This window comes from Mauremys reevesii, linkage group 6 (genome assembly GCF_016161935.1).
Source record: "Mauremys reevesii isolate NIE-2019 linkage group 6, ASM1616193v1, whole genome shotgun sequence".
In the NCBI taxonomy this organism is placed as follows: Eukaryota; Metazoa; Chordata; order Testudines; family Geoemydidae; genus Mauremys; species Mauremys reevesii.
In genome coordinates, this window is record NC_052628.1 from 20357666 (window position 1) to 20382721 (window position 25056).

Consider the following 25056-nt stretch of genomic DNA (forward strand, 5'->3'; position numbering starts at 1 on the left):
TGTGACTGTCCAGTACATGGTCTAAACAATCTGGAGTTTAATAGGCAAAGCTTAAACAACAATATGATTTTAATAGTCTATTACGAAAACAATTTAAATCTAATCTCTTGCTAGTGCTTTTGCAAATTCTATCTTGCCAGTGATGTTGAAGTCTTGGTGATGTCATGGTACAGAAGGTTTTGACTTCCTTATTTTTTGTTGCTTTTAGCTGTCTTATTGCTGCTGCTGGCTGGCTTTTAGAGGTGTTATCTTGAGGCGTGCTGGGATCAACAGGCTAAGCGGAGAGTGTAAGCATTAGCATGAGTGCAAATATGTGAGAGAGTAAGAGCATCAGACAGTGTGTAATCATGAGGTGTTCATCAGGGTTTAGGAGTATGAGAATTCTGAGGAATTCCCCCCCGCCCCCCATCCTCTCGCTGAAGGTGGAAAAGACATCTTTCGGGGACTTCACTGGATTCAAATATCAGGGGGGTTGTATCAACATGTAGGACGGTTGTAATTTTTCTATTCAATGGTTATATTGCTTCTCTCTTTGTGTCAGGAAACTGAGAACATCTGTAAGTTAGTTTTAACACTTCCTTTTATTCATTCCCTTTTCTGAGATATCCATTTAGTTCCATCAGGGATTAATAGGAGTTGAAATTATATGTCAAATGAGTCCAAACACTCCTATTTTCATTAAAGTCTTCCAGCTCATAAAATAGTTTTTAAAAATTTAAATGATTTGTAAAGAAAATATTTAAATGTACCTGGTTAAAGAAGCTATTGTCCTTTCTTGCCGTCCTTGGAGAGGTGGTTCTTCTCCTCCTAAGTTTGGTAAAGAGTTGCTTAAGCATTGCCAGATAACTAACTCCCCAGCTAACATACATATTTTTATACGCAAATGGCTTCTTATATTTGTAAACCATTATAGGATCAAATGACCTTGCTATATTTATGCATAAAATATACACATAACATTGATGTCAGGCAGTTAAACGAAAGGTTTGGATTTAGATACAAATTATTTGCAAATAAACACCTCAAAGGAAGCTTATGCCATCTAAATCATTTGAGGGACAACTTAAGATTTTTTAACATGAATTAGAGAGAACCAATATCTTAACCTTTTTCACCCAGAAATGTCCTTGAAGCTTAAAGAGTGAAAACATTAGAGTGTTTATAACCTAAATTGGTTTCAGTAAGAATATTTTTGGATTTCATCATATAGGTTTAAAACTAAATGGCTTTCTCCTTCAAAAAGAAGAGTGAGTGAAGAAAGCTCGCTTTCACAACCTGGTGTATAGCTCTGATAACCTGTCATAAGCATCATTACTCTTTGGAATATCCTGAATAGAGAGCACCATCCCATTCTTTTACACAAGCAGGTCTTTGTAAAATATCATTACCTTGAGATAAAGATGTTGTCCATACCAAACTGCTGTCTGGTCAAAGAACAGGACACCTGTTTTTCGTACAAGACTATCTTGTTGGTTTGCCTTTTGACTAAATGGTTGCTAGACTTAAAACCTACCATTGAAGTATACATATAATTTTGTAATTAGAATCTTATCAAATGTTCTATACAACACACAGATAGCAATAAACTAACTTATTAACGTCTTTCAAACTATGTGAACTCTCATTTTCTAAGCATGTGTGTGAAAATAATTGTACTTCCTAAATTCAGTTGTCAAAGCAAAGTCAATATTGGCATAATTTTTTATTCTGAGTTTGGATTATTAATAACCATTTTGCATCAATATTGAGATCTGCCCCTGAAATCAGCTTTTGAATGGTATAGAGAACCAGTTTAGAAATATTTAGTTATTGCACTCCTAAAAGCATTAGCACCTCTGCTTATAAAAGGTTTACATCTATGATAGCAATTGTTTTCTCAGAAGCTTCTTAATGAGTGACACTCCCTGAGTAATGGACAGTGGCTTAGAGGAACATGCCCTGCAAGGGCCGTGAGTTAGATCATCTCCTCTGGGGTTTTGTGTTGTGTACACATGAGGTAATCTGTAACTCTCACAACCCCCTTACCTCACTATTGCTTGGGGTCTGTAATGCGGATCATGGTGCAATATTTTATATACTAGATCCATGTTACAATGTGCCGTAATGTGAACCAGACTAGCAATATCACGTAAGGTCTGCCTGTGTGAAAATGATGGTGGTTCTGTTAGTGTGAGGAGGAAAGAAAGGGTTGGTCAGAGGTGTGCCGTATGGGGATGCAGGGGGATTTTCAGCTCCGTTCCACAAACCTCTCACATTTGTCCTATCCCTCCCCTCTCCCATATTTCTGTTTCCCTTCCAAAAATGCCTGCACAGAGCTCATCAGTCTGAGGGGCCTCTGCCAGTGGCTGCCTTTCTGTGGAAAGGAGTAGGGATTCTGATCCCTCAAGGTACATATGCACTTCTCTTCATGTTGTAGTGACAGCTGTGTCAACATGCTCCAACTAATCCCTCTGCCCTTCAAAACCACTACACCCAAGATACTGAACAGCAGTTGAAGTACCTGCAGATAAATGCAAATATTAACATCCGTGGAACACAAACAACTGCATGTTCTCTTAATTGTTCCTACTTGTGCCCACTCATTATGACAGCACTTCTTTTGAGCCGTTCCCAGGTGCTACTGCAAGCTCAAGATCTGCAAAAGGATTATGTGGGGGGCAGAGCTCAGCCAAAAGGGGATTTAGAGGCTTGTAGAGGTAACATAAGGAGACTGACATAGGCGTGTGCAGCACATTTCATTAGGGTGTGCACCCAGGGAATTTTTTTTTGTTTTCTAAGGCAAACATCAAAGGTGGAAGTGCGGGGTGTGGGAAGGGGTGCGGTGTGCAGGAAGGGGCTCAGAGCAAGGGATTGGGGCAGAGGAGGTGTGCAGGCTGTATGAGGGGGCTCCGGGAAGGGGGTTGGGGTGCAGGAAGGGTGCAGGGTGTGGCAGGGGCTCAGGGTAGGGAGTTGGGGTGTAGAAGGGGTGTGGGGTGCAGAAGGGGTGCAGGCAGGGGGCTCAGGCCAGGGAGTTGAAGGTTGGGTGCAGGAGGGGTGCAGGGTGCAGGCAGGGGGCTCAGGGTAGGGAGTAGGGGTGCAGGGAGTTGGGTTGCAGGAGTAGTTCAGGCTCAGGCCCAGCGCTGCTTACCTGCAGCGGCATGTTCCCTGCCTGGCTGCCCTGGCCGCTCACCACATCCTTGCGTGGCCCCTTGGGGGCCCACAGTGCTACATGCGCCGTCCCTGCCATGCCTCTAGGTACCTCCCCTGAAGCTCCCATTGGCCGTGGTTCCTGCGGGGAGCGGTGCCTCCAGCAACGCACGGAGCCCCCCCCCCCCACATGCTTGTGGAGACTGAGTGACTCTGTAGACAGGGAGGGATGTCACCTTGTATCTGGTGGGGTTGGGGGGGGGGAGGCAGGAAAAGGATAATTACCTTACAGGGAGAAGCCAAACAATCCTAGCTGATGTACTACAACTGCAGATACATTCAGCCAAAGAATACCAGCAGGGAATGCTACATTTTCAGGGCATGGACATAAGCAGACAAACCAACCGTTCACCGATGAGTACAATACACAGTAACTGAAAACCGCTAATCACACCCAGTAGATGTATTCCAACAATTTCAAAGTGCCTAACGGGTAGATCTAGCTATACCCGGCCTTTGATTAACTGTCACGCACATGCCACAGAGAACACACACTCCGGGTGGGGCAATATCTACACCTTTTGGCTGTACTCCATGTTTACAGCAAGATGACACGCAGGGGCAACATACCCCATTAAAACACACGTTCCAGTGACAATCCCGCGTGCTCTCCTATTCTGCCTCCAAAGCACATACAACCTGCTATGCCTTTGAAACGCACATGCACACATCTCTCTTAAACAGGATTTTTGTAAACCGGCACACAGACAACAGTATCTAAAATTTAACCCAAAGCTAATGTTGGGGCGGGGAGGGGTGGGAAGTAGTCTTGGAACTGCATTTCTTGGGGATAAAAACATAGCCTTTCTGAAAAATCTTGAGAATAACTGTTTTTGGCAGAGTTAAGTTTGCCCATTGGTGCTGTGTGCCCTTTCAGAATGTTGTGTGCACCTATCTTAAAACTTCTGAAAACTAAAAAAAAATCCAAAGCTGAGATACACACCTTGCCCACTATGGATATTTACTCTGCCCTCTTTGAGAGATGTTGTAACATGCACCTGCTACGTAACACTTCTGTAACAAAGCACATGAGCATTGTAGGACAAAGCTGAACACTTTCTGCTTGTTAAGGCAAAACTTAGGGTTGGGTCAGGGGTGGGGACTAGCAGCTGCCTACACTCTGATATAAAGCCTATACACAATCCCTATCAGACTTGCAAATCCCTTTACTCTTGCCCTTAGTATTCCTTCTGAGATGCTGCCTTCATTTACCTCTCACTAAGCCCTGAAGATCGATGTCATGTATGCTACAAAACAAGTGGCGAATTAGCCACTGGGCCAATGGGGACTGTGCCCATGGGCCCCAGCCAACTGGGGCGTCCCCGGGCCCCAACTTGCTCCACCCGGTCCCTCATAGAAGTGCGGGCAGGTGGGGCAGGGCAACTCCCCGCGCCCTGACCCCACTCCCTGGCAGGAGTGCCGGGCAGGGAAGGGCAAGCCCCGCCACCTCCACCCTGTTCCCCGGCACCAGCGCCGGGCAGGGCAGGGCAAGCCCCCCATGCCCTGACTCAGCTCCCCGGCAGGAGCGCCTGCCGGGCGGGGCAGGGCAAGCCCCCTCCCCCCCCACCCTGACCCAGCTCCCTGGTGAGGAAGGGGGGGGAGTGTTCCTGCATGTGGAAGGGGTGGGGAGGGGCCCCCACTTGCTCTGGCCCAGGGCCCTACAAACCCCTAATCTGCTTCTGTTCAAAACTGCTGACAAATACCCATGGCAAGGAGACTTCCTCATGCACCTCTATTGACAAAATGTATGTAACTGCTGAAATGAGGCATACCTTTGACAGTACATATGTGCTTCTCCTCATATCACTGACAGTTTTGTCAACCTGCTCCAACTAATCCCTCTGCTGTTCAACACAATTGTACCTAATAGAGTGACTGTCAATTGGAATGCATGCTGATAAATGTTAGAATTCAAAGGCATAGAATACAATAAAACATGACAAATTCTTAGGGTATGTCTAAACTATCTGCCGGATCGGTGGGTAGTGATTGATCTATTGGGGATCAATTTATCGTGTCTAGTGTAGACATGATAAAATCGATCCCCGATTGCTCTGCCATCAACTCTGGAGCTCCACCGCGGCGAGAGGCGGAAGCGGAGTCGACGGGGGAGCGGCAGTGGTCGACTTGCCGCCATCCTCACGGCCAGGTAAATCGACCGAAGATACGCCGACTTCAGCTACGCTATTCGTGTAGCTGAAGTTGAGTCTCTTAGGACACCCTCCTCCTCCCCCCCCCAGTGTAGACCTAGCCTTAGTCTTTTCTCATATCTTCGTGTCTACCTGTTATGGCACCACCTTTGCTGAGCCAGTCCTGGTGGCTATTGGTAGATCAAGAAGGGCAGAATTAAGGCTGTGTTGTGGAGGTATTGAGTTTTTCCTGACCCTTTTAAGGTTGTTAATGTTTCAATTAATGTCCAATTGATCTCGCTGTGATAAGTCTCCTTCCTGCCCCCCCACCCCTGGGGGGGGCAGAAATCAGGCTACGCAGAACTAACACTATGAAGTTGAATATCTTATGGGGAGTCTCAGGCTGGATGACAGGGACACTCACGCTGAGGGCAAAGTAAAACCTTAGATACCATTATCAAAATAATGGATAAAGCTAGACAAGGCCCTAGCCACATAACCTCAATATTGTATTATCTCTGTCTTATCTGTGGCATCACGCTATGCATAGGCTCTTAGAATTGCATACTCAAACCCTTTGTTGAGGATCTGGTGGTAAGAGACAAAAGAACTAGCCCTCTCTCTGGCATGGTCCAAGTTCCTCAGTGAGTTGAAGGGTCAAGTAGTAGCAAAGCAGACAGCAGTGGAAGAAGACCAGGAAAGATGAAGCCCCGGACCACGTGGTGACTGCCCTCTTATAGGGTTTGAGCATCATTTGCTCAGGCTCAGTCTTCCATGCCCATATTTTGCCTTTTCATCCACATAATACTGAGGTGTACTTATTCCATAGGTTAACATATTGATAGGTGCAACCGCCATTTCAGCTCATTACCATACCCATCACCCCTTGCTTAAGTGGACTTTGTGGTTATTACTTATATGTTCCTTGCGGTAGCACTTACTGGAACATTCTAACTCCTACCATTGAGCAAGTTCTCCTTAACTCCCAAAATCTAAAAGTAACCATTAGGCCATTAATCTAGGCCAAGAGTTATGGCCTACTTGACCACACTTATGCTAACTTATCCTTCAGCTAATAATCTTACAGGATACAGGCCTGTAGATTTCTTGTGGGCTGAATATAATGAAAGCAGCTAAATATAATGAAGGCAAGCCAGTGAATATAATAGGCAAGCTTGCCCTATGGGCTACATGAGTACCTTAAACCTGAAAACCAGGAAATAGAAGTTTAAATATAGGTTCACATGTTCTGGAACAACACAAGGTGACACTGGACAAACTCAACTCTGCTTTAACAGGGTTGTGGGGTTTTTTTGCCTTGTTTTGTTGAAATTAATTAATCTAAGGAATTTAGCTAACCCACACTCTGAAACAAGTTCTTTACAGTTCAACTGAATTTTCAAACTGATGAGTTCCGTTAGTCAGTCATCCAAAGATAGGTGTGTATGGACCATTTATAAATCTAAATGATAGCATGTTTTTGTAAAGGTAACTGGTTTGTACTTCAAGCTGTAATTATGGCTTTTCATTAATCAAAAAGTTTCATAATAGTCCAAAGCAATAGTCAGTACTGTAGGGGTCTCTGTCTCTCTGCTGCAAAAATAGTGTTGCTCAGACTAGTGAATTATGTAAAAAATTACTTGTTCAGGCCCATTGCCAGACAAGGTGAGTCAAGGGGAAATTGGTCTGCCAAAAAAAAAGCAAGCTTAACTTCATCCAAAAGAGGTTAGTGCTCACTAGACACCACAGATATCAACTCTGCCCAGTTCACGTCCAAAAATGCTTTGATCTAGATCTCTAAATACATTTTCATCTATTTGGAGTTCTATACACGTTGTATAAAACTTTGCTGTGGATAATGCTAAGGGCAAAACTCTCTCTGTTCCCCTTCTCTCTCTCCCACCCCCTGCAAAACAAAGCACAAAAAACAAACAAAAAACCCCAAACAAACAACAATAACCAAAACCCAAAGGAATATTCTGGCTAAAATATAATTAACCTATATATATATATACACACAGAATATACAGATCTGAATATCTGGACACATCAGAGGAGTGATAGAATAGCCATACCAAAACCAGCGCTTTATAATTTTAAAATCACCTAAATTTTTGTGTTCTGCTATATAATTCCTTCCAACATTGCAGGTAAAGTCACCAGTTTCAGAAGAGGAACTGGTGAAGATGACTGTGATGGGGTGTACTTGGCCTTTGAGACTCCCTACAGGAGACCCTGCAGTCCTCCTATACCCTGCCCCAGGAAGCAGCGAAGTGGCAGGAAAGGAGCAGCCACTCAGAGCAGAGCAAGCTCAGATAAAGAGAGCTGCAGGGCCTTAGCCGGTCAGTTCTTGGCTGGGATCAGAGGAGTGAAGAGGGGTGCTGCGCTCTGACCTGGAGATGGAGAAGAACCTGAGGACATTGGCCCTGACAGAGGGCTGGAGATAAGAGGCCCAGTAGAAAGAGACCCAAGGAAACAGTAGTGATGGATTGGAACAAGCAGTATGTGGCTAATGTGTGTAGGGTCCCTGGGTTGGAACCCAGAGTAGTGGGTGGACCTGGGTTTTCATACCAGCCACAGGTAAAGTGGTATAAACCCTAGGAAGGGGAAAGGGCTTATTTGGGAGCCTGAACAAAGGGACTGAATTTAAAGGGCCCAGAGCCAGCATTGAGAAGACCTTAGCAAGGGAAAGTAGACTATTAGTTATTGGACTCATTAGTACCTGGGGAGGGGTTCATTTGGACTTGCCCAGAGGGTCAAGCCCCCTACTGAAGACCAACTGAGGTCATCCAGGAGCTTGCAGGGGGTGGCAGGGACAAGAAGAGGAATGCAGTATCTTGCCTAGCTCCAGTTAAGTGCCTCTTTACAATGAGGAAGAACATGGTTTTCTTTAATCTCTGAGAGACCATCTATTACTTAATTGAAGGAGCATTTTAAAAGAGAATCTTTCATTCTTACACCATTCCACCATAGCGATGGTTCAGAAAACTGCAACCAAGTATGTCCCCAAACAAAATTAGTAATAGGAAGAGGAGGGGGGAAAAAGGCACAAATTGATGCTCTTTGAGGAAGGGTGACCAAGGTAAAATATGCAATTTATGTTCACACTGCATATTGATTAAAAGGTTGGGTATAAACTAGCTGCAGTGAACTGCAGTTTTTATTTAAAGAGAATATTATATGTGACTCTGTAAATTTCAGTGACCATCTGGTGATTTGAAGACATTGGTTTTGTTTTTCTTTAAATCCATATATCATTATCCATTGATTACTGCAGATCTTCAGTCAGTCATCTCATGAACAACTGGAATACAGAACAGTCATCTCCATAGACACAGCAAATTTCAGCAAAGGGTGAAATATCTAATGAAATGACATTGATATGTTCTTTATAAGCATTTGAGTGATGCTTTTTTGACATATTCAGATTTAAAACAATCTCGTGGCCTAAGTTAGGATAAGAGCCCAGGTATATAGTTTTGCTTAGTTTGTTGTTGCATCATCGGATTTACTCCGAATTGTGTTTTTCTGTTTTGAGACATGCCATAATGTTGGGAAGAAACAGAAGTTTACTAGTTTTAAACAATAAGGGTGAAAATCTGATACTTATCATGGCAACATTCAAACTCATGAAGCATTACAAACTCATGAAGCATATACATAAACAAGAACTCGCCCTCACCCCCTGGCAATCTCACTCAAAGAAAGAAAAAACATTTTTATGCAATGATGATAGTAGGTCAGCACTCTGTCAAGATAGCCTTGGTAAAATGGTTTTAAAATGTAATGTAATATAAATTTCCATTGTACTATCTATGTACAATTGCAAAAGAGTAAGTAAGTAAGGAATTTCTCTTCTCCCCCCCCCCCCCCCCCTCGTCAGATTGACCAAGACACTGAGGGGTTTTCCCCTTCCTCTGCAGCCTGAGGCACAGGTCACTTGCAGGTTTAAATTAATGTAAGTGGTGAATTACCTGTAAGTTGTAGTCTTTAAAGCATGATTTGAGGACATCAGTAACTCAGCCAGAGGTGAGGGGCCTATTTCAGGAATGGGTGAGGTTTTGTGGCCTGCAATATGCAGGAGGTCAGACCAGATAATCACGATAGTCCAGAGGTGGGTAAACTACGGCCTGTGGGCTACATCTGGCCCACGGAACCCTCCTGCACGGCCCCTGAGCTCCTGGCCTGGGAGGCTACCCCAGCCCCTCCCCTACTGTTCCCCCTCTCCTGCAGCCTCAGCTCACTGCACCACTGGTGCAATGCTCTGGGCGGTGGGGCTGCAAGCTCTTGCCAGGCAGCGCAGCTGCAGAGCCACAGCCTGACCCAGTGCTCTGTGCTGCGTGGTGGCATGGCTGGCTCCAGCCAGGCGGCGCGGCTGCCTGTCCTGGTGCTCTGGGTGGTGCAGCTGTAGCACCGCCAGCCACCAGTGCTCCAGGCAGTGCGGTTAAGGGGCAGGGAGGAGGTGGGGTTGGATAGAGGGCAGGGGAGTTCGGGTGGGGCGGGGTGTGGATAGGGGTTGGGGCAGTCAGAGGCGGGAACACGGGGTTGAATGGGGATTGTGGTCCTGGGGGGGCAGTCAGGAAGGAGAGAGGGAGTTGAGAGGGGGCAGTTAGGGAGAAGGGGTGGTTGGATGGGGTAGGGGTCCTGGGGACAGTCAGGAATGAGAGGAGGCATTGGATGGGGTGGCAGAGAGGTCTGGGGGCAGTCAGGGGACAGGGAGAGGTGGATGGGGTAGGGGTCTCGGGGGGGGGGGGAACGTCAGGGGGCGAGAAGCAGGGGGGTCGGATAAGGGGTGGGGGGGCCGAGCCACACCTGGCTGTTTGGGGAGGCATAGTCTCCCCTAATCGGCCTTCCATACAATTTTGGAAACCTTTTGTGGTCCTCAGGCCAAAAAGTTTGCCCGCCCCTGTGATAGTCCCTTCTGACCTTAAAGTCTGAGTCTAACCTCTTGGGGTTAACTTTTTTATAACTGAAACCTTAAAAACAAAACAAAACAAAAACCAACTTGCAACACTGACGCCTGCATTCAAATGTTGATTTATTTCCTTTATCTCAGATGTTATCATACTTGACTGCCTGCAGGAAATGTCAGTAAAATGGCAGTCCTTGTTGAAAGATCTGGAGAAAATGGATGTAGCAAATGACTTTTCGGAACTATTTTGGAAATTCACTTCTATATGTTATTTGGTAAATATATACTTTAGTTTTCTGTGAAGTACAAATTTACTCTGAAAGTGGTGCTGTGTGTGTGTGTGTGTGTGCGCGCGCGCACATTAACTTCAATTTTTTCTCTTGGTTTACAAGTCAGATGTGTTGGGAGACAATCCATTTTTAAAAATATCACGTCTCTCTTTTGTTTTGAATGGCTATAACTGAAAAATATTCTACTTTGAGTTTTGATGGCACTTTGTGTAGAGTCAGTTTCACTGTCTCCTAGGTATAGTAAACTTCCCCAGTTTTATGGAAGACCCATAAACAAATAGCTATAGGTGGGTGAGGAACATTAAAAAACAAAACAAAAAACAGTTCTAAAAACACTTGCTGGGGTATCAGTTTGTGGGGATTTCCTGTGTGTTAAACTTCTGTACCCCCTTTCAATTCTCACTGCTGCAAATTCATTCTGAGGAAACAGTCAAACTGGTTTTTCTGGCTTAGAGATCACCAATAACTAAAGATTGTGTAGGCTAGACTTTGCTCTCACTTAAAATTTTGCAACCCCAGTCTTAATGTTGAAAAATGTAACAATTGGCAAAATTTGGGAAGTTAGACCATAATCTGTTAAGCAAAAGAGAGAGGCACATCTACGCTACAGGCCTATATTGGTATAACTACGTCACTCAGAAGTGTGAAAAATACACACCCCGAGTAATATAGTTACACCGACCCCTCCTTCTCCAATGGACAGCGTTATGTCACTGGGAGAGCTCGGGGAGGCGCTGTATATGAAGACAAGCCCTAAGTCTAGCTGTGCGCAACTACATCTGTGTCGGTTCTGCAATGGTAACAGGAGTGAAGTAGTGTAAATGTCCTCTCCAAAAAGCATTCATTTCTGGAGAGGACTACAACAGAGAACAGATGTGAGGTGAATGCCTCCCCCCCCAACCCCCCCCCCCCGCCCCGGTGACACCTGGCTTCCTTTGTTCTGTTCTTTTGGTAAGTCCCCATTCTCTCTACTTTCCCTCTTCCTTCAGTTAGGAGGTGGAAGCGCCTTCTTCCTGCTGAGCAAACCCACTTAGGATCTCTTGTCCATTCAAAGTACTATCGTTTCTGGTCTAGGAGAGACATATGTTCAAGTTGGTCGGATATGGTGGATAGACCTACAGAAGGCTTTCATGATACAATCTCATAATACCAGCCGCAATTCAGAAGTTGTACAAACAGATCCCCAATTTATCACAGTTGGATGTGGCTGCATAAAGTTATAAAAACAGATCAGTGCTCACATGGGGTGTTAGCTTCTTTCTAAAATACAGAGTTTTGATATTTTATAAGCAGATTCTTGTAAGGAAATGTCCATATAAAGAGGGGTAGTAGCTAAGCTAAGTTTTTTCAATATATGGTGACGTGGATACAGCACTGGACTGGGACTCAGGAGATCTGGGTTCTATTTCAGGCTCTGCACTGGCCTGCTGTTCTGTGGGGCAAGTCGTTTAACTTCTTTGCCTCCGTTTCCCCACCTGTAAAATGGGGATGATGATACTGACTGCCCTTGTAAAATTCTGGGAGATGTGTGGATGAAAGCCGTGTATAAGAGGTTCACTCATCTCTTCTTCCCTTGAAATGCAGGACTGCTGTGACCAAGACTGTTTTTAAAATAATCACTTGTGTGCATTTAGCCTGTGAGCAAGTCTCTTGCCTTCCAAGTCTGTTGCCTTCCAGAAAACTGTCAGCCAGCTCACATGTAATGTGAAAACAATATGCTACTGTTAAATAAGTAGCTACTGTAAATGCTTGTTTCTATAAAGTGTGTTAAAAGTAAGATCACATAGTTCTTCAGATTCTGCTGTCATCTTAATTATAATGTGTAATGGTCCAATTTAAGTGCTGGGTGGGAGGCATAATATATTTAATAAAAATCAATTATAATTAATGTGTGTAGCAGAGCGGGCTAATGATCAAGCCTGTCAAATATGAAATTCATTTTGACCTGCAGGAGTTGAGGTTACCAGTGAAAATTAGTTTGTTGCAACCATACAAGAATCCCTCAGAATCCTGCTCCTCTCCTTTGAAAACCATGAGGTCCAAATCTGACCAGATCCTTTCTCTGCCTCCAGTTCCTGGTGTGATGGTTAGCTAATATTTATTTTATTCAAATATGGGGCTTTTTGGTTTGTTTTTTTAAAAAGATAGATGCCATGTCTCTTATATACTGTGGGGGCCTATTGTATTGGTTAAAACACATTAGGGGCTGGTCTCCATCGCTGCTTAAGACAATGTAACTTAGGGCTTGTCTACATTACCTGCTAGATCAATGGGCAGCGATAAATCGAACCCCACTGGATCGATCACGTCTAGTTTAGACTCGATAATTCGAGCGCTCTCCCATCAATTCCAGTACTCCTCCAGGGCGAGAGGCACAGGTGGTGTCAATGGGAGATTGTCAGCTGTTGACTTACAGCAGTGAAGATACTGCGGTGAGTAGATCTAAGTATGTTGACCTCAGCTACATTATTCACATAGCTGAAGTTTTGTAACTTAGATCAATTTCCCCCTGCCCCCACAGTGTAGACCAGGCCTTACAGTCGCTCAGGGGTGTGGAAGACACCTTCCTGAGAGACGCAAGTTATGTTGACTTAAGCGCTGTCCACACTTGTGCTATGTTGGCAGGAGATGCTCTCCCAGCGATATAACTTCCACCTTTTGCGAAGATAGAATAATGATGCCAATGGGAGAGTGCTCTCCCATCTGCACAGAGTGTCTTTCCCCACATGCACTACAGTGGCCGATAGAGTACCGTGGTGTAGACTTGCCCAAGGGGAAACTGGATCTTGTCCCAGGTTTTGCCTATTTTCTGTGAGAAAATCCTCAGCTTGACATAGTAGCATTCCCTTCGCACATCAAGAGCTTTGCAGTTACAGAAATTACTTTTTTCAGCTGCTCACCACTTGGAAACTGCTCAGGGTGATTTTTTTTTTCTTTTCCCCACTACTAAATTACACTTAGATATGTAATTTTTCCCCTCTCCCCAGCCCTGCTCCCTTCATCTTGTGTAAGCCTACAGTGCTGGCACCCTTCATGAATGCTGAATGCACTTAACAAAACTAATCCAAGTATAAATTTTGCAAAAATTCTCCAGATTGAACTTTTTTTCATTTTGATACCTCTGCTAGGTAAAACTCTTACATTCTGTTGTCCTGGGCTGTTAACTATATTAATAGAAAAACAAACAACCGCTCCCCCCCACACACAGCTGTTCTCTTTCCTGTTAGAAAGACCGATCTGTAGCTTAAAAAACCCAAAAGATACATTCAGCCAGTTTCACAAGTTGCTGCTGATGAAGACACCTCTAATGGGACTTTGATTTCAGTTTTTCTGTCTCAAGTTAAATAGCTCTTGCACCCTGGAGACTTCTGATATCTTAGTTCAATTTCCTGTGCTGATGAGATAATAGACTTGGGCTTCATATCCTTAATGCTTCTATCTGTTTTGTTGTCTCACTGGAGAAATGCTGCTTATTAGTTCAGTATGCAACTCTGTTAAGTATTGTAGTGTGATCCCAAGAGTGTTAAGTCACCACAGGAATCTTAGTGCAAGTTCACATTTATATTTGGTGTGATGTTTAGTAAAATATTCTAGAAATGCCCAATGTCAGAGACCTCTATGCACAAATTGGGATTTCCACAGAAGTAGTAGTTGGCCATGTGCCTCTTCTCCCCCCATCCTATAAACAGAAAACCTTCCTATACTTCCTATAACGGCAGCTCTCATTGAGAGAGAATGCAAACTGGCAGCTATGCTTATAGATTTATAATATGTTGACTGGTCTTGGCCATGCTCATGGGCTTTCTTCACCACATCCAGCATGCAAACACGGAGGTTACAGCTTTATGCTATCTGGTTTCCTTTTCATGCTTTTGTTTCCTGCAAAGTAGGAGTCGTCCAAGTCGATATGGTTTTATGCACGGTAAAACAATGTAAGGCCTTCTAGGACTGTGAAATTTTGGGAATTTGTTTGAGTGAAAGGTCCTAGGGGGTTTTGGTCTCTGCATACTTTTGTCCCTGTGATGACCTTTTTGCATCTTTCTGGTGATTGCCTCTGGGATGAGGCTCTTACTGAGCCAGTTGGAACACACAATTGAGGAAGCTCAACTCCAATTAACACTGCCCTGGTTCAGTGCCCCTCCCAAGTAGACTGTCCTACCTTGTGTGGATGATGGGATGCACATGTAACAGTATGTTTTAAGTAAGGGGAAGACCAAGAGATGCTAGAAGTCTAAATTGCAGAGAAGGGACCACTCTCTTTACTCTTCACCTTTCTTGAATCTTCTCTAGTTTATGCAAGCTCCTTGTTCCCTTTTTACTGTTGCTTTGTCCTGGAGTCCTCTCTGGTTTTCCTAATTTTGCTTCAAGATCATGGTCCCTGGTGGTGGGCATATGTTAATTTGAAGATGTGGCAAGTGGAGGTATATAACCTCCCTTCTTATCCCTCCTATCTTAAAATTGGACTGGACAGAGGCTGTATCTCCTTCTGGTCCAAGCACTCCTGGTTTTCTTACCTGATGACCCTAGCTGTCAGACAGACCATTTGATGCTGGGAACTCGGGTCATAATTTCCCTAGGTCCGTTCCTGTCTGTTCCAGAGCCCTGGTGTGCTTGATCCATGGGTGCGAGAGTAAGGCTCATTTGATTAAGTATTTTGAGCAGAGAAGGGGTGTTGTGTTGGTCATACCTGTGTCACAACTGTAGCATGCCGATATGGGTCAGTACTGGTTACTTTTTGCATTTGTCTTGTCTGCCACATTCCCTTCTGAAAGACTTAACAAAAGATTTGCGCTCCTTTCAGAGTGGAAATCAGTTTTTTGTTTTGTTTTTGTTTTAACCCGCAGGATCTCTTTCTTTAATTGAACTGGATTAAACTCCCATCCTTTTTGTTTTAGGATTAATTTATATTTTTGGCCATCTTTCATACTTGTTCTTATTTCTCAGTGATAGTTCTGCAACCCTCAAGGGCGGTGGATCAGAAGTTTGCTATTTAAGGTCACATTCCAATGGCCATTTCTCATTTAGAAAAATTGGGGCGTTAAGGGCAGTGTCAAACGTACTGTGAATTCCCTTTCCATGGGACAAGTCTCTGTGTAGCTTTTTACATTGTTTGTTTAGACTGCCTGATCTAGCTTGACTCCTTTTGTTTCATATTAACTGGCTCAAAATGGGAATGCCTGTAGGGCACTGTTCTTAGTCATTGGAAACAGTCAGTCAGCCATCAAACCAGTAAACCACAGTGGGAGGGCATTCAAGCCTGTCCTTTTACAGAGCTGAGCGCATTCTTGGGTGGAGATAGTGAATGAGGCATATGAATGGGAACCTAATCTCATCTTTAAACTGGGAGCTTGTTGGGGTATATGGAATACTAATCTTGCGGGTTGTTGCTTGGGTAATTATATGTTTGAATAGTGCCTAGCACAACAGCATCTTAATTCTGATGATGCCTCTAGGTGTTGTTGAGACACAAAGAATTAACTATCATATATTCTCATCTTGAATTAAAAGTGGGATGTGTGTGCATGGGTTGAATTGTGCTTCTGCCATTAGTTCTGTTTGCACAGGTTGCTATATAACCTGTCTGAAGAAAGTACAGTACATGTCTTACTTTCTAAAGTAAAATGTAAATTTTTGTTGCACTATAACTTCTTGTAATGCAGTACTCTGAATGTGGTTATAACATTGATTGGTTTTAGTTCACAAGGCAGAACCAGTGCTAGAATGTTTGGTGCCCTAAAAGTACTAACTGCACTTCCACATGCTGATTGTCTAGCAGACTTGGTGCATAAGAACTAGCCCAGTCTGGTGTCTACACACCAGTATTTTGGAGTAAGTCTCCCAGTTGGGTTGGCAGGCTGGGACTAGAAGGGCTCTAAAATTAGTGGTAGAGACAGCACTTGGAATTGCAGCTCGGGCTTTGAAGTTTAGGGACTGTAATCGAGTCAACCCTTAATCCAGGCCCGCACAACTCATAAAACGGCAAGGGCCACATTACTCCAAAGAGAGCAGCTGAGGGCCGACCCCCCCCCCCCCCCAGTGCCGCCGAAACACAACACCCCCCGTGCCGCCCGCCCGCTCGGTTGGTCATTTCTCCCCCCTCTCCCCCCCATGAAATAAGGAGAGGGGAAAAGGGTGACAGTTTGAAGGGATTTTCTGGAGCTATGAACTAAGACAGGGAGGGGAAAGGGGGGCAGTGTGAAGGGATTGGATGTGACTGTCCAACACACAAACAGGGGCTGCAGGGAGTCGGGGGGGGGGGCGGAGAGGGGGAAGGTCCCTGGACCAGGGAAGGGGGGCAGCAGTTAGGGCGGGTGCAACGCGTGCGCATACGTACGTGTCTCCCCTGGGGATTTCCTGGCTGCCCACAGACAGTTCAACCTCCCCACCCATCACTACGGAGGCCACCCTGGGGGCAACCAGTGCAGTAGCCGCCCCACCCCCAACCGAAGAGGAGGTTTGGGGGGTCTTGGCCTAGGTCCTCCCCCTCCCCCCAAGCTGCGGCTCGAGCCTAGGCCGGGTGCCCCTCCCCTCACTCAGCACTTACCGGCTCTGCTCCCTGTCCCCTGACTGCTCTGATCCCTTTCCACACCCCTGCCCCGACAGCCCCTCCCACCCCACCCAGGACTCCCCTTACCATCAGGCTGCTCCAGCTGCTGGCTCCATGTGGAGCCAACCAAACAAGCTGCCGAGCACATAACCCCTTCCCTGCAGAGCCCTGCGATGCTGAGTTGCGGGAAGAAACTGCATGTTTGGTAAGTTGGTTAGTTTTCATTAACTAGTCAGAGAGTCTTTCAGTATATCTGTATGAATTTATGAATCTTTAGTCTCAAGGTTGTATGATGACGGTCTAATTTTAATGTATTGGAAGTGAAGGTGCCTGTCTTGTATGAACTGCTGAGAAACAAAACGTACAGTAAAGGCTTTGTTTCCCGGCATGTTGGGAAGATGGGGAGTGCTGGTTAACTAAGTTATCTTTACCAATGGAATACCAATTTTCAAAGAATCGGAATACAGTAAAATGAATAAAGTATGACATAGTATACAGGTACTCACCAATCCAGTAGTAGTACTGCTCTGCAAAGTGGTTAGTTTCTTGAAGCAAACAGGTAACCTACTGTATAGAAAACTCCTATGACACTACATATGACTATGGGCAGTGCATGGCAGATCACCCAGATCACTAAAAATATATGGAACATAATTTAAATTTTCTTTGATTCAGAAGGATCTTGCAGTGCCTCAGAGTCATCATTATCAACATCAGTTATTGTAGATGTAGAAGTTGTAGGAGATTGGGCTGAATCTTTAATGACCTATGATACACCCTGGAAGCTGCTTTTTTAAATAAATCCCTTGTTTTCTGTACTCTTTTATGCAAAAGAGGCAGAACGTGCAATTGTATAACCTCCTGGGCAGTATACTAGTCCCAGTTACTAGACTGAAGATTTGTATTGGGAGATATCAGAAATTCTGGTTAATGGAGCTTTCTGGTTGATAAAGTTCTAGATAACACAGCTTTTACTGTACTCTGTAACAGAGCAGTTTTTGCCAATTTGAAGCATTCTGTTAAATTGTGTGATTTCATAATGAAGCAGGAATGCTTATTAACCAGTTGAATGTGTAGTACTGCACCTGGACAAGTAAAAGGAGAATCCATTTCTAACTTAAACATTGACATTCATTAAGAGAAACATTCACAACATTCTGATATTAATGTTTAGTTATAATAAAGAACTGTTTTAGTCCATTTTTGGGAGACTTAATTTTCCTCTGATCTTGGTACACAATGTTGCTGGAAGGATTTGTTGAATGTTCAAATACTATTTAAATAACTTCTCTGGTCAGTGCTGTGCTAAAATAGTCATAATTTCATTTTAGCCAAACTTAGTGTGTTCTAGGCTTTTAGAAAAAGAAAGTTCAACATTTGGGTTTCCTGGTTGGCTTGCCTCCTACAGGCTTCCCTTTGCCTGTGCAGAGCATGAGTTCCTGGTACACTGGCACAGGTCTGGAAGAACAGAGGTTGAGAAACATGTGGACATGAGTAATGGTTGCCCTTAATTAGCAGCAAACATCAGGAGAAATCTATCTTGAACCTTTCCCAATTTAGGGTCGGGGGCATGTTGGGGGTAGGGAGAGTGTGTGTCCTTCTAGCAAAAGTGCATAAGATCAACAGAAAAAAATCTCTCCCAAAATGGACTAAAAAATAAGCAGCTCTTTATTATGACGAAACATGAAAAGACAAACTTGCACAACTTTCTGACGTTGAAATTCATTAATATTAGGTTATAATTGGATTCCTTTTACTTGTGTGTGTACACATACACTTTATTTTTATGTTTTAAGGTGCTCTAAATTTGCCTCAAGTTGATTTGCAGGGGGAGGGGGGGAACAAAGCAAAACTAATTTTCCTTAGTTCATAGGGAACAAAATTAGCTCTTCCAGATTCATCTCTGAAAAGGATGAGTTTAGGAATGGAATTACCTCTTCCTGACAGGGATATGTCACAGGATAAAGCATTATGGCCCCTTCTCTCTTCTTTTATCCCCTCCCCCAATCTTCCTCCCAACAAAAACCCCCAAAACTGTATGCTCCAGCTTAATGAATTGACCAGTGTTCCTGAAAGACATTAATTTGACTTCATGAAAACAATCAAAGGCCCAAAACTTTCTGCCTGAAAATCGCAGAAAGTCTAAACAGAAACTGAGAGAGCAACAGTATCTTTTGCTTGGTGGTTTCTTTTGTTTGTTTTTTTTAAGACCAATTTTAAAAAGAAACCTATAGGGTTGCCAACTTTCTAATCACACGAAATGGAACATGCTGGCCCCGCCCCTGCTCACTACATTTCCCCCTCCCTTGGTGGATCATTCTCCTCAACTCTCTCTCACTTTCACTGGGGTGTGGGAGGGAGGTGAGGGCTCTAACTGGGGGGGTGGGGGAGGGGGCTCCAGCCTGGGGCAGGGAGTTGGGGTGCAATAGGGGGTTTGGGCTCTGGCGGGGCTTCGGGCTCTGGGGTGGGGTTGGTGAAGGGTTTGGGGTGTAGGAGGATGCTCTGGGTTGGGGATCAGGAGTTTGGAGGGCAGCAGTGGGGGATCAGGGCTGGGGCAGGAGGTTGGGGCACCGGAGGGGTGCAGGCTCCTGCAGGTGCTTGTTTCAGGTGGCTCCCGGAAGCAGCAGCATGTCCCCCCTCCAACTCCTACGCCAGGTGCAGCCAGGCAGCTCTGTGCGCTGCCCTGCCTGCAGGCGCCACTCCTGCAGCTCCCATTGGCTGTGTAGGAGCCGGAGGGGAGATATGCCAGCTGCTTCCTGGAGCCATGCGGTGCAGAGGCTAGCAGGACAATGCCGCGCAGCAGGCCTGACAGGCTCCAACTGGACAGTCAACGGCCTGGTCAGTGGTGCGGACTGAGCCACCAGGATCCCTTTTCGACTGGGTGTTCTGGTCAAAAAATGGACACCTGGTCACCCTAGAAACGTAGCTTGATTATGTTGGGCTACATGAATGATGCAGTAGATATTGAAATAGTTTTGCACTTCGGGGCACTTGCAGGAAAACAAATGTGTAGTTCATTTCATAATATGGAAAATGTGTATTAAACTTTCATTCCCATAATTTTGTAAATACTATTAACATATTTTTAGTCTATTTTTAAAGAGAACTGGGTCTTTGCTTATTTGTTGGTCATTAATAGAGCCTGGTTGCTTTTTAATTTTATTACTTTTTGAGACTGAAAAAGGCTAATTTTGAGCTCAAACATGAGTTGGTACAGGCTTACTCAAGCCTGTCCTCTGTAAAATGGCAAGATGAATTATTAAAGGAAAAAATAAAGTTGTGCAATCTGTAATCTGACTGCACTTCACGAAGTGAGCAGCAGGTTATAGGTTATTCTTTAGCAGGAAGCAAAATTTATCTGCCATTTTTAGGGCTGCAAGAGTACATAACTTCATGTTAATCATTGGTCAAAACAAAACTCAAATTGAACGTGCTTAGCAATAAAATTCACCTTGAACATCTAACCACCATTAAACACTTCATGGTCTCAGAGCTCTACAAGCTGTATGGATAGACTGCATCCATACACAAATGTGCACACACTCTCACACAGTTCTGAAAATTGAAGATACAATAGTTAGAAGTTCTAATATTATTTAATCTTTTATGTATTAAAACTACATGGAATTGGAGCAAAATATTGTATATAATTCTTCAGTTGATATATTTTAACTGGTGTAGTTTAATTCTGAGTTCTGTTCCAGAGCCTAGTAACAGAAACTCTTTAATGCTTCAGTGTAGGAGACACAAGTACAACGCCAGGTTTTATTCCATTCCAGGGCTGATTTTAAAGGGTTTGGGAATAGCACATTCAGTCCTGCAGTTGCTCAACTGCAACTCTTAACTGATTAAGGAGTGGCACTGGCTGGCATTTTAAGAAGACCTTGCAAGCTCTGCTGGCTGGTGGATATAACATTGCACTCTCAGGACAAGGAGGATTAAAAAGGTTAGAAAATTCTTGTGTGGTGTTGGGATTACTGGGTATTTCTAAAGAAGGGATAGCTTTGGGGGTGAGGGCTTTTTGTGCTATGTGAGAAATGTTTGTGGCAAATGTAGAGTAACAAAATGACAGGAGCTGAGTTGAAACCTGCACAGGGGTTATGAATGTATTCTCCTTAAAATGAGCTGAATGAAATGCAACATAGGAATTGTCAGACTGGGTTCTATCCAAAGTCCATTTCATCCAATGGTCTGATAGTAGCCAGTACCAGATGCTTAAGAAGAAGATATAAGAATCCCACAGTAGACAGATGTGGGATAATCTGCCACGCGCATTAGTTCTTATCCTGGTCCCTAATAGATGGACATTGGCTAAAGACCTGAACCATGAGGTTTAATATCCCTTCTAGAAGTTTTGTTAGTAGTCACAGTTTTGAATATGTTTGCGGTTTGTACGTCAGTGCTGATGGGTGAAAGTCAATCATTCTAACAATAGTTCTGTATGCTGCTTTTACTTAGTAAAATCTAGAGACTGAAGAGACTCGTTAGATCCCCTTATTGATCTCCTATGCCAATACAGGACTGTTCACTTTTGTGCTTCAGCCTAGAGTCTTAATGTCTAATAGACACACTGTGATATCATGGTAGTCCTGCTTAAATTTTGAAAACACTCTCACTTTGTTAAATAAATATTTTTTTCTTTGAAATGATGCAGCCCAGAATGAAAATCTAGAGAACCCATGTCCACACCTTGTTTCAGGTTAAATTTCATATAGCTTGTAAAATCTCAGGGTGGTTTCAGAATGTTGCCAGGTATGTGACTTGTAAAATCTGATATTTAGCTTTATTATATTTAGCTTTATTTTAAGAGCCAAAGGCAGGGCAGAATTGAATTATTGTGTTCTTTATGTGGACATAGACTGCTTTGATTTACTTGCTGGATGTTTAGTCCTCTAGAAATTTTGCTGAGGTTTCCTACACTGCAAAATAGGTGGTAGGATTGTATCTTCTACTTACAAAAGGAAAAATGTTGTATAAGTAAGTGATACTGATGCTATTGTCTGTTGCAGAGCTGACATTTAGTACAATTTATATCACTGTTTTGAAATGTTTTGTTTTGACTGCTTGATTTAGAACAATATTCAACTTTGAATTACAAGGCTTCTATAAATGCACAATTTGTACGGATGCTGTTCACCTGTTCTGCAATGTGTGAGGATGGGAAGCGCAGCTATTCCAAAATGTAACTAATGGGGAGGGGGAGGGGGAGGGGGAGAGGAGAAGAAATTTTGTGCAAGCAAATAAGATGAAGTGTATTGTTAATGAATGATGAAAGTTTTCCTAATCAGCCATGGATGAGAACTTCAGGAGGAAGATAAAGGCGCAAGTATAGGAAATCTTGATTACAGCTGCAGATATGTTACCTTTCTTTAACCAAAAATGTTGGGAGGGGTGGTAGGAGACACTTTAAATTAACAATGATTTTATGAGCTGCTTGTTGTTTTGCTCTCCATTTTATAAAGGAGAGCTCCATAATTAGAATAGTCTTTAGCTTTTTGTTTTGTTTTGTTTTTTGTAATTTCCCTTGCTATCGTCATCAACACTGAACCAAACCACCTCAAGTTCCTAGGTATGTGCTCCTCTGCTAGAGAACTATGTTTTTCTAAAAAGGCTTATGTGTAATTGAACAAGCTGTCAATGAGAGATTTTTCAAAAATTTAAGTATTTTACTTTTTGGTAAATTGCTATATTTTTGTTTGAAAGTCATCTTAGAAATCGCTTGGCCTGTAACTTATTCTTGTAAAATGTAATTTTAAATTAAACGTTACCCAAATGGAGCTCTCAAAGTAGTTATTACAATGTCTTTGTGCGTTGTTTGGATGTTATCACATTTTGCTCAGGTGAAGAACTGGTTTTGGGGAGAAGGAGCAGAGTGTCTGGTATAGGACAAGAAATCCGCAGATATGGCCTAGCTCTGGTGTTGGTAGAAATACATGAAAGGATGGGAGCACTTTACCAAGTGTTAGGTCACTCGAACGAAATAAATCAATTAACAGCAGGATACCAAGGAAGGAAAAATAACTTTTTTTGACCTGGTAAGAGAGTGGCCCATTACAGACAGTTGACAAGAAGATGTGAGTAACAGTAGGGAGAAATTAGAATTGGGGAAATTAAATTTAGGTTTTGTAATGACCCAGCCACTCCCAGTCTTTATTCAGGCCTAATCTGATGGAATCTAGTTTGCAAATTAATTCCAGTTCTGCAGCTTCACCTTTGAGTCTGTTTTTGATGTTTTTTTTGTTGAAGAATTGCCACTTTGAGGTCTGTTGTTGAGTGACCAGAGAGATTGAAATGTTCTCCTACTGGTTTTTGAATGTTATGATTTGGGTCCATGTTGTCAGATTTGGATCCATTTATTCTTTTGCATAGAGACTGTCCGGTTTGGCCAATGTACATGGCAGAGGGGCATTGCTGGCACATGATGGCATATATCACATTTGTAGATGTGCAGGTGAACGAGCCCCGGATGGTGTGGCTCATGTGGTTAGGTCCTATGATGCTGTCCCTTGAATAGATATGTGGACAGAGTTGGCACTGGGATTTGTAGCAGGGTTTGGTTCCTGAGTTGGTGGTTTTGTTGTGTGGTGTGTAGCTGCTGGTGAGGATTTGCTTCAGGTTGGGGGGCTGTCTGTAAGTGAGGACTGGCCTGTCTCCCAAGGTCTGAGAGAGTGAGGGATCTACAATCTATCCTGAAGGAGCCAAACCCTGCCCCTCTGCTGTTTTAATTGATTTATCTTGTTAGACTGACCTAACACTTGGTAAAGCACACCCATCCTTTCATGCATTTATACCTGCTCCTGTATTTTTTACTTCATACATCTGATGAAGTGGGTTCTAGCCCACGAAAGCTTATGCCCAAATAAATTTGTTAGTCTCTAAGGTGCCACAAGGACTCCTCTTTTGTCTGATTGTCCATATTGGTGAGAAAAGCTAGCAGCTTACCCTTGTTGGGTCCAACTGCCCAGCGACCTTACTGGCTCCATTCACTAGACATGCTCCTGCATGGAGTAGACAGAAAATATTGGATCTCCTGGGCCTGTGGAGGAGGCTATAGATCAGCCTTAGAAACATGGACATCTACATGCAGATTGCTTGGCAGTTGCAGGCAAAGGGGTATGACAGGGATTAGCAGCAATGTTATGTGAAAGTGAAGGATCTGCACCAGGGATACCACAGAGCCAGGGAATGCAACAATAGATCTGGTGCTGCATTGTAGACCTAAGTCTGCAAGGAAGTGCATACTGTACTTGTCAGAGACAGTACCACCATTCCACAGAGCATTGTGGATATGTTGGAGGAATATATAGAGAGAGCGATCTCTTCTGTGAACAGTCAGGAGGAGGAGAAGGGGGGAGACATGGCACAGGACTCCAGCTGTGCCCGAAGCCAGGACCTATTTGAGGTGTAGCCAGTCCTGCCAGGCGAGTGCAGATGAGCCTGATGAAGGAGAAGGGAACTTCAGTAAGTGTGTGCGCATGCATTTTTCCTTAGTGTTTTAAAGATGGTGCCTAGCCCATGTCTCTCTCTCTGTCTCTCTGGTGTGTGTATATCTAGATATAGTGCCCGTATACATTGCCACTTCCCTATGTTCATACCTGCGGAATAAGGATTGAAATAAGATTATAGCTTCATGCAACTGAAAATCCTCTTCTCTCTTCCCCCACTTCTCCTTTCCCCCGGCGGTGTGTATGCATCCTGGCTGGGGCTGCAGAGTGGTGCTCCGCGGAGGTGCTCCAAAGCTGAAGTGTTTAAGTATTTCTTATTAGAAGTGTTTATGGGAATAATGGAAGGGAGTTTTTGAAACTTTTCTCTTTTCCTTGCAATTGTAAATCCGATGCTATTTCTGGCATGGTGACCTTGGAGGATGCCCCTGATGAGAAGGAGAAAGAAGAGGACTAGAGAGGACATGTTCTTTGAGATCCTGCAAGCCAGTGGGCTTGGAGACCCAATATGACCAATAGTAGGGAGAGAGGACAAGAAATAGGCTTCAGA

The 25056-nt window shown here is 43.8% G+C and overlaps 1 protein-coding gene and 1 long non-coding RNA gene across 5 annotated transcripts in view; one reads left to right on the plus strand and one right to left on the minus strand.

Annotated features, from left to right (window-relative positions):
• NEDD4L (NEDD4 like E3 ubiquitin protein ligase) overlaps positions 1-25056 on the plus strand; it is a 425802-nt gene that overhangs the window by 146819 nt on the left and 253927 nt on the right. The window contains exon 1 of one of the 4 annotated variants that reach the window (XM_039544800.1): positions 10484-10502. The exons of the other annotated variants lie outside the window; for them this stretch is intronic. The gene's annotated coding sequence lies outside the window, so the exon portion shown is untranslated. Of the gene's footprint in view, positions 1-10483; positions 10503-25056 lie in introns of those variants that run through there. 4 annotated transcript variants of the gene reach the window in all.
• LOC120408177 lies at positions 51-6615 on the minus strand. Its single transcript, XR_005600484.1, has 5 exons — positions 6515-6615; positions 4959-5061; positions 4130-4200; positions 750-807; positions 51-274 (listed from the first exon to the last, which is right to left on the minus strand). It is a non-coding gene; the product is annotated as an uncharacterized LOC120408177 (long non-coding RNA).